The sequence below is a fragment of the Vulpes vulpes genome, chromosome 13 (genome assembly GCF_048418805.1).
Source record: "Vulpes vulpes isolate BD-2025 chromosome 13, VulVul3, whole genome shotgun sequence".
NCBI lineage: Eukaryota > Metazoa > Chordata > Mammalia > Carnivora > Canidae > Vulpes > Vulpes vulpes.
Genome location: NC_132792.1, coordinates 93,684,542 through 93,698,510, shown reverse-complemented (window position 1 = coordinate 93,698,510; position 13,969 = coordinate 93,684,542). Strand labels below are relative to the sequence as shown.

The 13,969-nt window shown below is 34.6% G+C and overlaps 1 protein-coding gene across 7 annotated transcripts in view; it reads right to left on the bottom strand.

The window, feature by feature from the left end:
• The window catches only part of GREB1L (GREB1 like retinoic acid receptor coactivator), a 257,957-nt gene that overhangs the window by 129,718 nt on the left and 114,270 nt on the right, over nucleotides 1-13,969 (bottom strand). For all 7 annotated transcript variants that reach the window (XM_072735060.1, XM_072735063.1, XM_072735065.1 and 4 more), the window contains exon 3: nucleotides 9,149-9,256. The gene's annotated coding sequence lies outside the window, so the exon portion shown is untranslated. The remainder of the gene's footprint in view (nucleotides 1-9,148; nucleotides 9,257-13,969) is intronic.

Here is a 13,969-nt window from a genome sequence, read left to right as displayed (position 1 = left end):
GCCAAACAAAACAAAACAAAAGGAAATGAAACCAAAACAATCCAAGGAAGATTTTTGTTTGTTTGCTGATTTGTCCTTGTCTGTATATGTCATGGTTGCAAGACAAAGCTGAAAGAAGGGTTAAGATACGGGGTTAATAGGCACAAAGCAAAGCAACAGTTTTAAAAAGTTGAAACAAGGGATGCCTGGGCAGCTCAGCAGTTGAACATCTGCCTGCTTAGGCTCAGGGTGTAATCCCAGGGTCTGGGATCAAGTCCCACATTGGGCTTTCCACAGGGAGCCTGCTTCTCCCTTTGCCTATGTCTGTGTCTCTCATGAACAAATAAATAAAATCTTAAAAAAAAAAGTCAAAACAAAATGAAACCACCCCTCCTCTCAATAAAAAGACCCCAAACCTCACTATATTAGATGAAAGGGAAATATAAAAAAAGGGTAAATTATTTAACAAAGAATAACTAAATATACACATCTAGGGGAGAAAGCATGGGCCCACCCTTAGATTACAAAGCACCTGACGGATGGGCAACATGTCCCCTGATTTTGATAATTCTCTAGTCCACACCTTTTTTCTCCCCATTGCTTCCAACTTTGGAAGACTTGGTCATGTTTCTTTATTATGTGGCAAATCTAGAAATCAAAAACATTCTTATCAATTCCCTAAAATTTTAGGAATATTTATATAACTTAGTTTCCTTCAATATTTCCTCCTGTCTGAAAAAGTTATTATTTCCATTTAGGGACAAGAGAAAGTTTCCTAAAACTCAAATGATAAAAAGAAAGTATGAACTTGAGAGTGTATATTCCTTGATTTTCTTCTTATATGAGTTTAAAAAGAAGTACTAGATTTGGCATATGGCCCAATCTATTACTTTAAAAAGTAACACAATTTAATTTCTATTTCCCTCTTCTATCTGTAGCAGGCCACTTAATCTAAATAGATAGAAGTAGATAGTGGCACCTGGGTGGCTCAGTGGTTGATTGTCTGCCTTTGGCTCAGGTCGTGATCCCGGGGTCCTGGGATCAAGTGCTGCATCAGGTTCCCTGCAGGGAGCCTGCTTCTCCCTCTGCCTATGTCTCTGTCTTTCTCTCTGTGTCTCTCATGAATAAATTAAGTCTTTAAAAATAAATAAATATGTAGAAGTAAAAGAATTCTAACAATATGATACGAATTTACTGGAAATTTTATAAACACAATTTTTCTTGTAAAGATAACATTGTTACAAGCAGAAAAAAAGCTGTGAAGTACATACGATGTGTTAATAATGTTTATCTATTGTTTTTAAATTATCTTTTGTGTTGTGTTGTTTTTAAACTATCTTTTTTTGGGGGGGCATCTGGCTGGCTCAGTTGGTAAAGCATGTTACTCTTGATCTTGGGGTCTTGAGTTTGAGCCCCTCATTAGGCATACAGCCTTCCTAAAAAATAAACTATCTCTTTTTTCCTATTTTCCAATTTTTTTAAAGTAATAAATGGTATTATAGCATAATATAATAAAGGAAAGGAAAATATCATATAGCAAGCAAACTAATCCCAACTCTATGACTATCCTTGAACAAGTAGTTTATTTTTTTATTTTATTTTTTTAGTAGTTTATTTTTTAAAATTAAAAAAATTTTTTGAATAAGTAGTTTACAACAGAGGCATATTACTTAACAACTGGTTTTCCAAAGTGAACACCCCTCCGCCCTTTCCTGGTGCTTCAAGATTCCAGGGAGAATATAATTCATTCCAGTGCTTAGACTGAGAACCTCTCATAAAGATTTGGAGTTTCCACTACTACCGTCTACCATAATTACTCTAAGCTATTCCCCCCCAGTTAGGATATACTTGCATTGGCCCAACTATCTCACTCAACAAGTTCCTTTTTTTTTTTTTAAAGATTTTATTTATTTATTCATGAGAGACACAGAGCGAGAGGCAGAGACATAGGCAGAGGGAGAAGCAGGCTCTCTGTGGGGAGCCCAATAAGGGACTCGATCCCAGGACCTCAGAATCATGACCTGGGCCAAAGGCAGACACTCAACCACTGAGCCACCCAGGCGCCCCAAGTTCCTCTTTTGACCAAGGATAAATATTTTCAAGGTACTGAACTTGGGCTATTTATAAAAGTTGACTTTTATTTATGTATTTATTTAGAGAGGGAGTGGGGAAAGGGGGCAGAAGGAGGAGAAAGAGAATCCCAAGCAGGCTCTATGCCCAGTACGGAGCCTGACATGGGGCTTGATCTCACAACCCTGAGATCATGACCTGAGCCAAAATCAAGAATCAGACACCCAACCTATTGAGTCACCCAGGCATCACTAAAAGTTGACTTTTAATACCAACCATCTGGAGAGGATAAACATTAATGTTAAAATATATAGGGAAAAGAAAGATAACTACAGTTCATGACAAGAAAGAGTGAGAATAATACTGATTTAAAAAATATTGTGTACATGCTAAGAGAAAATATAAGATACTACCTCAGGGTTAGTCTAGTTTTAACAGCAAGATTGGCTATGGAGAAGATAAACGGGGATATACATTTTTAAAGTATAAAAAATATTTCAGATTTTGTATTTCCAAGCATTGTCTACTGAAAAGTCTGAGAGGTAATGACAATTCAATAACAATAAGCAGTTCCTAGTACCCTGATAGTGATTTTTACTACCATTCTCCACTGAAAAGAATCAAAGCTCCTTGAAATTATGGCCAATTCCAGGTCTGGGGCAGGAAATACATGAGAGTAGTCTTGAGCAGAGAGCAAAGAAGCTATCAAGGGGTAATGGATCAGGTCAAAAGACATGACTCAATATGAAGTATTCCCACAGGCCAAAGAATAGAGAAATTGAACATAAAAGAGAAAAAATGCAATGCAGTGAAGCATATTTAAAATATAAAAAATCACAAATTAATTTTGCTACTGAAGGAGAAAAAGCTCCTCTTGGAAAAAAAAACAAACAAAAAACAAAAGACAAAGCATCCTCCTGAATGCTGCTAAAAGGAAAAGGAAAGAGGAAATCTTTATTTTGCTTTTCCAGCACTTCCAGTAACCAAATAGTCCTGGTTATTCAGAGTTTTAATATTTTTAATGAAGAATATCAGCTAAGAAATGTGAAAAGAATGACAGAATAATAAAATGACCACTTTGCAACCCTTAATGCAAAATTCATTTAGGCAATGATAATAAATGGGAGAACTTTATAACAGAGGGATTAAGCTGACACCTCCTGAACCCACTGCTCAAGCTTAACTTCACTGATAGTGAAGCAAAGAGACACCAGGAGCCTCCCCACATGAGAAAGTAAGAAGCACACACACTACACCAGAAGCACACAGACTATAGAGGAAGTATTTCAATGGGCATATTAAATATAGTCAAATCCTTAGAGCTACCTTCCATTTATAGGATGGAGGAACAAGTAAAGGAATAAGCAAACTCAAAATAGACAGGTAGACAGAGTAACTGATTTAGTTTCTGCAACAAGCCAGGATTATCTGGTTTACGAATTTGAAACTAGGATTCAAGTTCAGATGAAAAAGTCCATGTCTGTTTCCCCATTATGACATGTTATTTGACGTTGAAATGTCAGGAAGCGACGTTGAGCATGGAGATGATATATTTTGTTTGTGGTATGTGTGTATAGTTGGCTTTGGTTTGAGGTTTCTGTTTTTAAGGCTGTGTGCCAGACATAGTACTTTTTAAAAAAAGGACAACTTTGTGTAACTTGTCTGTTTTCTGTTACCTTTTACTCTGTATATGTTGTCTTACTCTCCAAACTTTAATAGTCATCTACCCAGCCAGGCAGCATTTATTGAAATCCTAAAATCGAAGTGGGTAAACACCTAGGCTGTAGAGTCAGATGACTTTAATTCAAATCCTACAACCACTACCCGTATGATATTGGGCAAGTCACTAAGTCTCTCAACTGTAAAATGAGGTAATACAACCAATATCATAGATTTTTGTGAGAATACGTAAGATTTAATGCATATATAACATTTTTAGAAAAGTATCTGGAAGAGAATAAATGTGAAAAAGAGTAGTAATAGGGGTGACAGGGTGCCTCAGTTGGTTAAGTGTTCGACTCTTGATTTCGGCTCAGGTCATGATTTCATGGTTCTGGGATCGAGCTCCATTTTGGGCTCCACACTTAGGGTGGAGTCTGCTTGAGATTCTCTTTCTCCCTTTCTCTCTGCCCCTCCCTCTACTCATGTGTGTGTGCACATGCACACTTTCTCTCTCTCAAAGCAAATAAAATCTTTTTTTTAAAAAAAAAGCAGTAATAGGTTTTTTTAATTGTTGTTGTTTGTTTTTGTTTTTTAGCATTGTGCTACATTGAAGATACAGAGAAAAGTAAGATGTACTTCTTCCGTTGCATGTGTTAGGCATTACAATGGATTCTGGGGCATTTTTCTAGGAACAAATGGCCATCAACGTAAAAATTCCAAAAACTGCTATTTGGTACTATATATGATTTATTTATTAAGAGATTTTACAGTCACAGGTACAAATCATTATTGTCCCTCACAGTTATCAGAGTCTTTGTATAAGAAAATTACTTGTAGTGATGAATCACTAAATTCTACTCCTGAAACCAATATTACATTATATGTTAACTAACTAGAATTTAAATAAAAACTTGAAACATGAAAAAAAAAAAAAAGAAAATTACTTGTTATATAGCATTACCACTCACATATCTTTTCTCTATTAAAAATATTCATTGGAGTGCCTGGTGACTCAGTCAGTTAGGCATCTGCCTTCTGCTCAGGTCAAGATCCCAGAGTCCTGGGATCCAGCCCCACGTTGGGCTCCCTGCTCAGTGGGGAGCCTGTTTCTCTCTCTTTGCCCCTCCCCCTCTCCCTGCTCATGCTCACGCTCTATTAGATAAATAAAAATCTTTAAAACAAAATTCACTGATGAGCGTGATAATGGAAATCAAACATGGTTCTTGCAAGTTCAGTCTATAACCCAAAGTAAAAGCAAGCTTAAAAAGCAAGCATATATATATATAAAAAGCAAGCATATATTCACATTTCTCTCTCTTTTGTGCATTTTTCATTTTTTACATTTCACTTATTCTTTGAAATTGACATTTATTGCTCTTGATTATAATCAGTTGAGTCTAGTGATTGACTCCCTCATTATATTGTGAGTTCTTAGATGAAATATTTTGTTTAAAACTAGAATGGGTAAGAAAAATAACAATGAATACATTGAGCTTTTGTGTGTGTGTCTTATCTAATTATACATTAAATTAATTTGAAGAGATATTAACTCCAAAAATGCACAAAACTAATCATGCATTCAAAACAAAAGTGTGATATTTCATTTTTACTCATCCTCTTTGCTGAAAAGAAATAGAAAATGTAAATAGATTAAAAGACAAACTTTCCAACCACTTTTAATAGTTCTGTACATTTAAATCTGGATGAATCTCTCTTGACAGTTTCTGAAGCCACAAAGTATTTTAGGTACTGAAATAAAAACCCAGCCCTAGCAACTTTATTTTAAAATTTACCATTTTTACCAATATACTTACAGATATATAATATGTCTTAAATTGTTATGGAAATAATTACTGTAATATGCCAAATAATTTCATAATAATTATTAAAAAGTGTCATAATTAAAAGATAAAGTACAATGGTATTTTTTCTTTGTAATGAAAAGTTACATGTTACTACTGGAAATCTCTACTTTCTTCCTTGAAATACCAGAAATTCTTCTGTAAAATAAACACATCTCATCAAGACTCTCTGGAACTAGTATAATTACCAGAGGCAATCCCTGTGTAAGATCAAAGAAGCAAAACAATAATAGGCAATGTGTGACCTCTACCATGTCACCAGAGACCAATTTTTCAACAGGGAGAAGAGTCAATAATCCAGAACAGAAAACATTAAATAACCAGAAATGCTTCCAAAGTGTGGTTTACCGCATCCATCAAGCCTGCCACACTCAGAGTTCAGAGTCTCTACGGTTTCAGAGAACAAACTTGTGGGAATTTATCACAGCAGTTACTCAAATCTGCATAAAACACCAGAAGCAAAAAACCAATTTGCCAAATGCAGAATAGAATTTCAAAAGATACCACAATAATTTTCCAAATTTCATTGGATACTTTAGAAAGTATAATAGGAAGGGCACAGATGACTAAAGCTTTTGCATAGAACATTCACCTAATTTCTCTTATTTCCAATCCCCACTTAGTTTCTCCAAGAAGCTGTTTGAAAAGTGGGCTAGAAACATTAACCAAAAAAAAAAAAAAAAAAAAAAAAGAAACATTAACCAGATAAAATAACTAGTTGTAATACATTGAAAACTTCTGCAGGTTTTTGTTTTGATTTGATTTGGTAATACTGGTCCCTGAATCCAGAAACAGGATTTGCTTTGGTCTCTTTTGTAATGTATTTAGATGACTAATAAGAATTATAAGGGTGCAAAGTGGGGTAAAGAAATTCCCACTCACAATAATTACAGTAAAATAGAAGTACATGTAAAATTGACTTTTAGAAAGCACCACAGATAAAATCGGGCCTTAGAAGCAGCAAAATCTGATTGTTTTCCTTAGCTATGAACACCAAACAGCTATGTTCTTTCAAAATTAGATGTGACTTAGGGACTGAGCAAATTTATCTGAATTTTTTTACTTGCAAAACACCCATTTTGCTGGTAATTCAGAGAGTAGTAAAAAGACTTAGCATAGAGGAACAAGTGCTGGAAATTCAAAGCAACTGTGAACATTGTGTTCTTTTTTTTTTTTTGGACATTGTGTTCTTATATGTATTGGTTACTCCTGCTACCTTCATCTTTCCACTCTGTCATCTGCCCCTGTCTTTCCATCTTTTTATCGTATTAACATTGCTAATTGTATTTGTCAGTTTTGCCACAATTTCAATGCTACTTAAACAGCTGTGGGTTTTCTCTAGGCAATTATCAGTCACTACACTTAGGTTTCTAAATTAGTTGTTGAAAGGCACTTTAACCTTGAGAAAATAGACATTAAACACACTGCATGCATGCTGAGCCTTACATTTATGTCTATTTTGCTTTAAAATGAATCTTATGTAAAAAGATTTTAAAAATCACATACAAGTGTAATTCACAAACATTGTAACTTTATGAATTAGTAAGAAAATGCTTAACAAAGCCTATTATATACTATTCAGCACTTCATCTTCTTTCCCCTTACTGTATATATAGAAATATATGTCTATGTTCTCTATGTATTTGTACATAGATAGAATAAATTAGAACATCAAAATATTGCCAAATTCCTCTAACAGTTCCTTTTACTACTTATGTGCCAAGTGGTCAACACCTTTCAAAGGTATCCATAATCATGGAAGTGGTACCTTGAGGTCATGGGCTCTGGTAAAGAGAGCTCTCTCAACATGCAGATCCCATCCCCCCACCCCCACCCTTTTCCATTTCCCTGCAAAGAGAAAAATTCTTTATTATATAATCTTGCTTTTCTTATTCTCTATTCTTGACTCTGACATTTTCTTCTTCCTACTATAAAATATACAAGAAACACACTAAGCACACAGGCTTATGGCTATTCATCAACTGATACTTCTATGAAATACAACTACATTTTTAAAAGCACTTCTATAATCTAGAAACATTGTAGTTTGTATTTCATGTGCCATTTATTCCCTTTATACATTAAAATAAATTCTAAGGTAACTTTTCAGAGTTAATAATCTTTGGTGTTTTTAAAGGTTTATAATATCCTGTTTGTGGGTCAAAAGCTCGTTAGAATAATCTTTAAATTAATGGAGGCTCACTCCTTACCAGTCTCTCCCCCACCCCCCACTTTTGGCTCTGAGGAAAGAAAAGAGTGGTAATTCAATAACGCAAAATTCTTCACTGCGAGACAAACATTAAAATGATAAACATTTTGGAAAGCAAAGTACACTTCAAACTCTCACTATTCTTTCAGACCTATATTGACTCTTATAGTAGTTGCCAACATTTGGTAAGGATTATCCTTCCATTAGACAAAAGCAAGCATTCCTTAGATAAATCAGGAGTTTTTGCCATGAGACTCATAAAACCTTTTCACAACACAGATTTTCAAGAGAATCCTTTAAGGTTTTAGGAGGCTGCTCCTTTTACTAAGTAACAAAATACACCCCATGGTGTCTCACTGACCCCACTCAGCTGTCCTTTGACCTCTTCAATTGTTGGAGCCTAACTCCAGGGCCACAGAATTTGCCTCCCATATCAAACAGGAGATGTTGCTAACTCCTAGCACCTGGTGTAACAAAACGCAACGGTTCTACGCTCTTCTGTCTCCTCCACTCCCTCTCTGATCATTTTCCAGATGTTCCAGGCCCAAATGTTAAGCCAATACTAGGTGCCAGGGTCTGCATGGTCACGAAGGCACAAACAAGGACTTTGCTGAAGTGGCAATGACCCTCTTGTTCTTTTTGGCCTTAAAAGAATTCAGCAGGAAGAAAAAGATCTCTGCCTCTCTTGGAAATGCCAGGCTACTCAAACATGTTGTAACATCGGAAAGGAGAGATACAGTCTTGGGCTATGCCCTGACAAACGAGAGTTCCTTAAAACAGCATCCCCACATCCTTCATTCTAAGCAAGTTTTTAATTTTCTTTGACATAGGGAGAAAAAAAGGCAGTATTTTCTTAACTAAAAGCCTCCTAAAAATAGAAAAAAAAAACTTTAATAAAACTTTTAAAACATACATCTCAGTGTTATATGATAAAACATTTTTATACAGTCAATAAATATGGTTTGGGTTTTTCTGCAGAGGTCAATAATCTAGATCTCCCTTATTAGACAACTTGAAAGATAAAAACCACAGTCAACAAAGGGGAATTAAAAATTGGATTCTTATTATCTTTATTTAGTTATACAGGAAATATCACATGAAGGCTGTTGACAGGAGAAAAAAATATTCAGCAATACTAAATATGCAAAAACTTATTGCTGAATAAGGTTTTTTTCCCCCCTTTTGGTGGAGAGGTGGGGGAGGGGAGAGGAAAACAGAGAGGAGGAAATGGAGGAGGAGTTCATGGAAATATCTGCTTAATCAGTTTAAGAACCAAGTATAGTAGCTTTATTTAAATTCTAAATATAAGTTCCCAAAACAAAACTCATCTTGAAAAATTGGGGGGGATATTATAATTGTACGATACCTTGGTTTATTTATTAACATTTTTGAATCACGTTCATGATTAAGTTGGGCTGTCAACACTTCAGGGAGCCTGCCGTCTAGATTTTACTTGTTTAAAGCTTTTTTGGACCTGCAAAAACATAAAAAGATAAAAGATTTTACTTGTTTAAAGCTTTTTTGGACCTGCAAAAACATAAAACATAAAAGATAAAAAGATATACATATATAGGCGTGAATTAGTTTCCAAATGCATTATATTCCAGAAGAAAATGATTTAAATAGTTACAATTCTACAAGAGTTACAATTAGAAATGAATTACAAAGTCTTACATAACTCCATAAACATCATAACTGGCAAATACAGATATTCCCAAAATAATCACTCCTAATTATATGTACTCAAAAATAATTTATTGTTCTTAAGATACCCCTCTACTTACACCCTATTAAATGTAAGTTGAATAAATCTGTTAAGTCTGTAGTTTTGACAAGTGTTACCATATGCTGACAGCTCCACAGACCATTATTATTTTTAGGAATGAAAATAATGAAAAACAATTTTCTTATTCTAAGGAATTTGAATTTTATAATCTCTGATGCTTAGCCAAAATTTACTTCTCCAAGAACTGTCAAAAATTTAAGATATAGCTAATAATGCTTAAAAGTATTTTGCTACTTTTTGAAACTAATGCTTTAATAATCTCCAAGAAAGAGAGACTGTACAAAGAAAAATAGTTATATTTTTACCCTTTTGAGTAGTTTCTTTCTAGGAGTAATTAAACTAAATAATTATAATTACATAGAACTGGTTGAAAATTACAGTGTATGTATTATTCTCTCCTTTAAGTAGATTATGGTCAATATAAACTATTGGGTGGAAAAATAGGAAATATAGTCATAAAACATCAAATGAAATAAAAATTTGTCACTGATTTTTATATGTAACTTAGAAGTGTTTTTATTCCTTTGTTATTGTGTCTAAAAGGAAAACAAAAGGGGATTTTCCTAAGAATATATTAATTTCAATATGCATATTTATAGCACTAAATATATTTAAAGGGATATTAACTTATGCTATCAAAATAAATAGTTTTCATTTTATTGTCCTTTTTTGCCAACTCGAGAGGAAAGAGAGAAAAAGAACCAGTTTAGATTTTGAAATAAAAATCTTTATCTTACCTGTCAGAAGAATGTCTTCAGGCAAAAGAACAATTTAAAAAGCAAGACCCAGATTTTCAAACTCATGTATTTCCCACCCACCTACACACAAATAGACATCTTTTTGTAAGTCAGGAGTCTTGCTACCTACATCCAAACCCAAGATTACCCCATATGGTCAACAAGGTCAAACCACATTACTGCCAATGAAACTATATGACTCCACGAGGACCTTAATGATTTTTAAAAAAGGTCAGTAATCCAATTCCAATAGCTTCATAGTCTAAAATTGCTAATTTTTGGCCACGTGCTGCACACTTCACCTGCTAGTAATGACATTTTTGTATTTTCTTCTAATTACACTCAAAGCTAAGACCTTTGGCCCTGGGCCACAGACCCCTATTCAGGCTGCACACATTCTCTTAAACGACCTGATCCTTTGTTGTCACTCTTACTCTTTCATCTATTATTTACACCCATAGAGAAGGAAGAGACTCTACCATTTGTATGGCTTAAAGCTTCTAATCATCTTAATTTCTTTGCCTTTCAACCTATGGTCTTTTTCATAGACGAATGCCAGAAACTTTGACAAAATCATTTTTTTCAACCACATCCTCCCACCTCTCTTTCTCCTTTCCTACTCCCTGGCCAAGCTCCTTCCTGTTCCTTCTCTTACAGAGGCACGATTCTGCATCAATCCAAATTTACAAATTTTGACTTTGGCAACAAAATGAATTTCTAAATATAATACAAAACTTCCACCTTGTTCTGACAAATCAATAACAAATATATCTCTTTCTTTCACCGAAAAGCCCATTAAATTTACTGGAAGTTTACTTCAAATAACTTAAAGTCCACCTCCAGTCTCCCTATGGCCTGATCATAGATTTTTCAGAATGCTCCTGCAAAAATGTCAAAAAAATCTTAAGTAAACAGTAAGGATGTTGGTTATGTGGTTAATACTTTTCTAACATTTTAATATCTACAGTTGCTCAAATACAAGAAAAAATGGAGGAAGGAAAGAAAAATGAAAATATAAAGAAAAAATTTAAAGACTAGAAAATTTTTAAATCATTACATTTTAAAAGATGACATTCTCAAACAGCAAAATTCTCACATAAAACAATGTATATCATTGCAATTTCCCAACACTTTACCCAGACGTTTTTTTAATGTCCAAATACATTTTGCAAATCCAAAGCACAGAATCATTTACCATGATGCAGATGTGCCCCTCAGATCACAGTAGCCAACAAAAGACTCTGATTTCCAAGATGTTTAAAAAATGACATATGATCCATCTTTGCTCTCTCTTTCTCTATTGCTCAGCTTACTCTTGATTTCTAACAGTATTTCCTTGTTGTCTGTCCTCTCTCTCTGCAGACCCTGAAACCCCTTGTCTTTTCTTATTTTCACCATTTGCTTCAACCAGCAGTTCACTGGAGACCCATCCATCTTGTAATGCCTAAAGTGACAGATGCTCTCAGGAACCACCACACTGCTGAGTGAACAAAAGATAACATCACCTCTAGGAACTCCAGAGAGAAATACAACTGCAACCTTAAGACAGGGGCTGACTTGACAGACATTGGACCATAAACCTCTTCTAAGTGAAAAAGAAAACAATTGCCACACACACAAAAAAATCTGACACAATCAAAGGCAGAAAAGAGTGATTATTTGTGGATTGCCTTTTCACTCTGCAGCTCACTTTTCCCTCCCAATGCTTTTATATTGGGGCAATTCACTTGCCAAGGGGCAAGAGAAGTTCTTGGGAAAAAAGCCTTTCTCAAGTATCTTCTTTTATTCAACAATATTCAAAGTGAAATTTGTTCACGTGCTTGTTTCAGTAAAGCTAAGGCTTATGATAGAGCATTCATGAGCCTGACCTGTCCTGTTTGCATAAAGCAGTATCTGGACTCAAGAAATGCTGACTCAGTTCTACTGCTGTGAGAGGCATAGGCATGTTTTGCAAATTAAAAACACATTAGAAATTAAAAAGCAACGTGTGACACAATGTCAACAATATGTGTAGCTCATAAAAAAACAGCTCACCATTCATTCATCAGACAACTTCCAACTTGGGTTAAAAAAAGACAGTTAACAAGAGGATTCTGGGAAGGACTACAGATCTCTTTTCTAACAAAGGAAGGGTCATATTAACATCTCCCAACAACAAACTAATGACAGGGACGCCGGTAAGATACAGGGGGACTCTCCTGATGCCCTCTAGGGTTTTGTTTTTCGTTTTTAAAAGCATCTTATTTAAAATCTTCATGCAGCAATAGGTAAATGTAAATTCTGACATTTAAGTTTAATTTAATTCTGGATTTAGATAAATACAGTGAAGGGAAATTTTTGAAGAATAGAAAAACAAAAACTGACTTGAAGGTCACTTAAGAACATTGTGTGATCAATGTCAATTACAGAGATTAACAACTGTTTTTTATAATAGGTATCAAGCTACACAGAGGGCAATCTCTGCTGCAGCTAAATACATTATCATTTTGAAACAGGGTAAATGATATAAATATCTATGTTAAATCTAAAATAAAGAGCAAAATGCTCAAGAAAAGTTCTGTCAACCATTATTTCTAAAAAGAATCATAAGCACATACCATAGCATCTCCTTAATACAAATATTTTACTTTTCCTTTGTAATTTGCACAAAAAGCCCTTAGTTACAATTATTTTTCTTTGAAGTCATTAATGATTCTCCTCTCATTCCCATTTTACCAAAAATATATAAAATTTAAAAGATAGCTTATTTCATTCCCTGTGTTTGAATTATTTGTGGGGTAAAAAAAAATACATGTATCTGTTTTTTAAACATTTTTAATGTATCCTTTATTTCCCTAAATGCTTCTATGTATCTGTACAAATAAAGTAGTACAAATATTTCAGAATCTCAGAATTTTGTTTTTTATTTTAATGCTGGCAAAACAGAAAGCATACAAAATACTCAAATAAATATATACAATTTTATGTAACTAATGGAAAAAAAGATTAATTATAGACTGCTCCTCAATATAAAAAGGACTTCTTCTAATATGGACTTGACTTCTAACCAAATAATTTTGTTTTTGGTTAACACAACCTTACCCTAAGTAATCCCCGCCAAACACTGATCCAAAAGTACATCATTCAACACTCTCAAACTTTGGCATGAATACCAAAAAGAGAGACATGACCTTGAAATGACAGTTCCATTGCAGAAGGCTCCCCCCCCAAAAAAAAGCCCAATTAAATGACCTACTTTTAAACACAATAGGATCGATATGCATGCAGGAAAAATACACCCCTGTGGAAAGTTCTTATTGCCTGATTGATCAAAAACAAAACAAAACTTTTCTTTTTTAAGGGCCCCTTCCAGATCACAGTCAGTGCCAGAAATCCACACAGGAAAAAAATCCATCAAAATGAAGCCCTAAAAGGGTTTACCCTTCACCATCCTATTTGCACTTCAAAACCCTGTAAGTCCTTCAGTTAAACCCCAGGGCTGAACCATTTCAATAATAAGAGAGGTGGCCAGCGGTGATTTATCTCCCATTTGGCCTCTGGACAGAGCTGTAACGTCTACGAAGCTTCCCTTCCCTGAGTCAAACCCTCCCCCAAGTCTCAACCTTCACTTGTGCAGTTTGGGATCTGCAACCTTATAAACAACTCCTATGCCGCTTCCAATCAG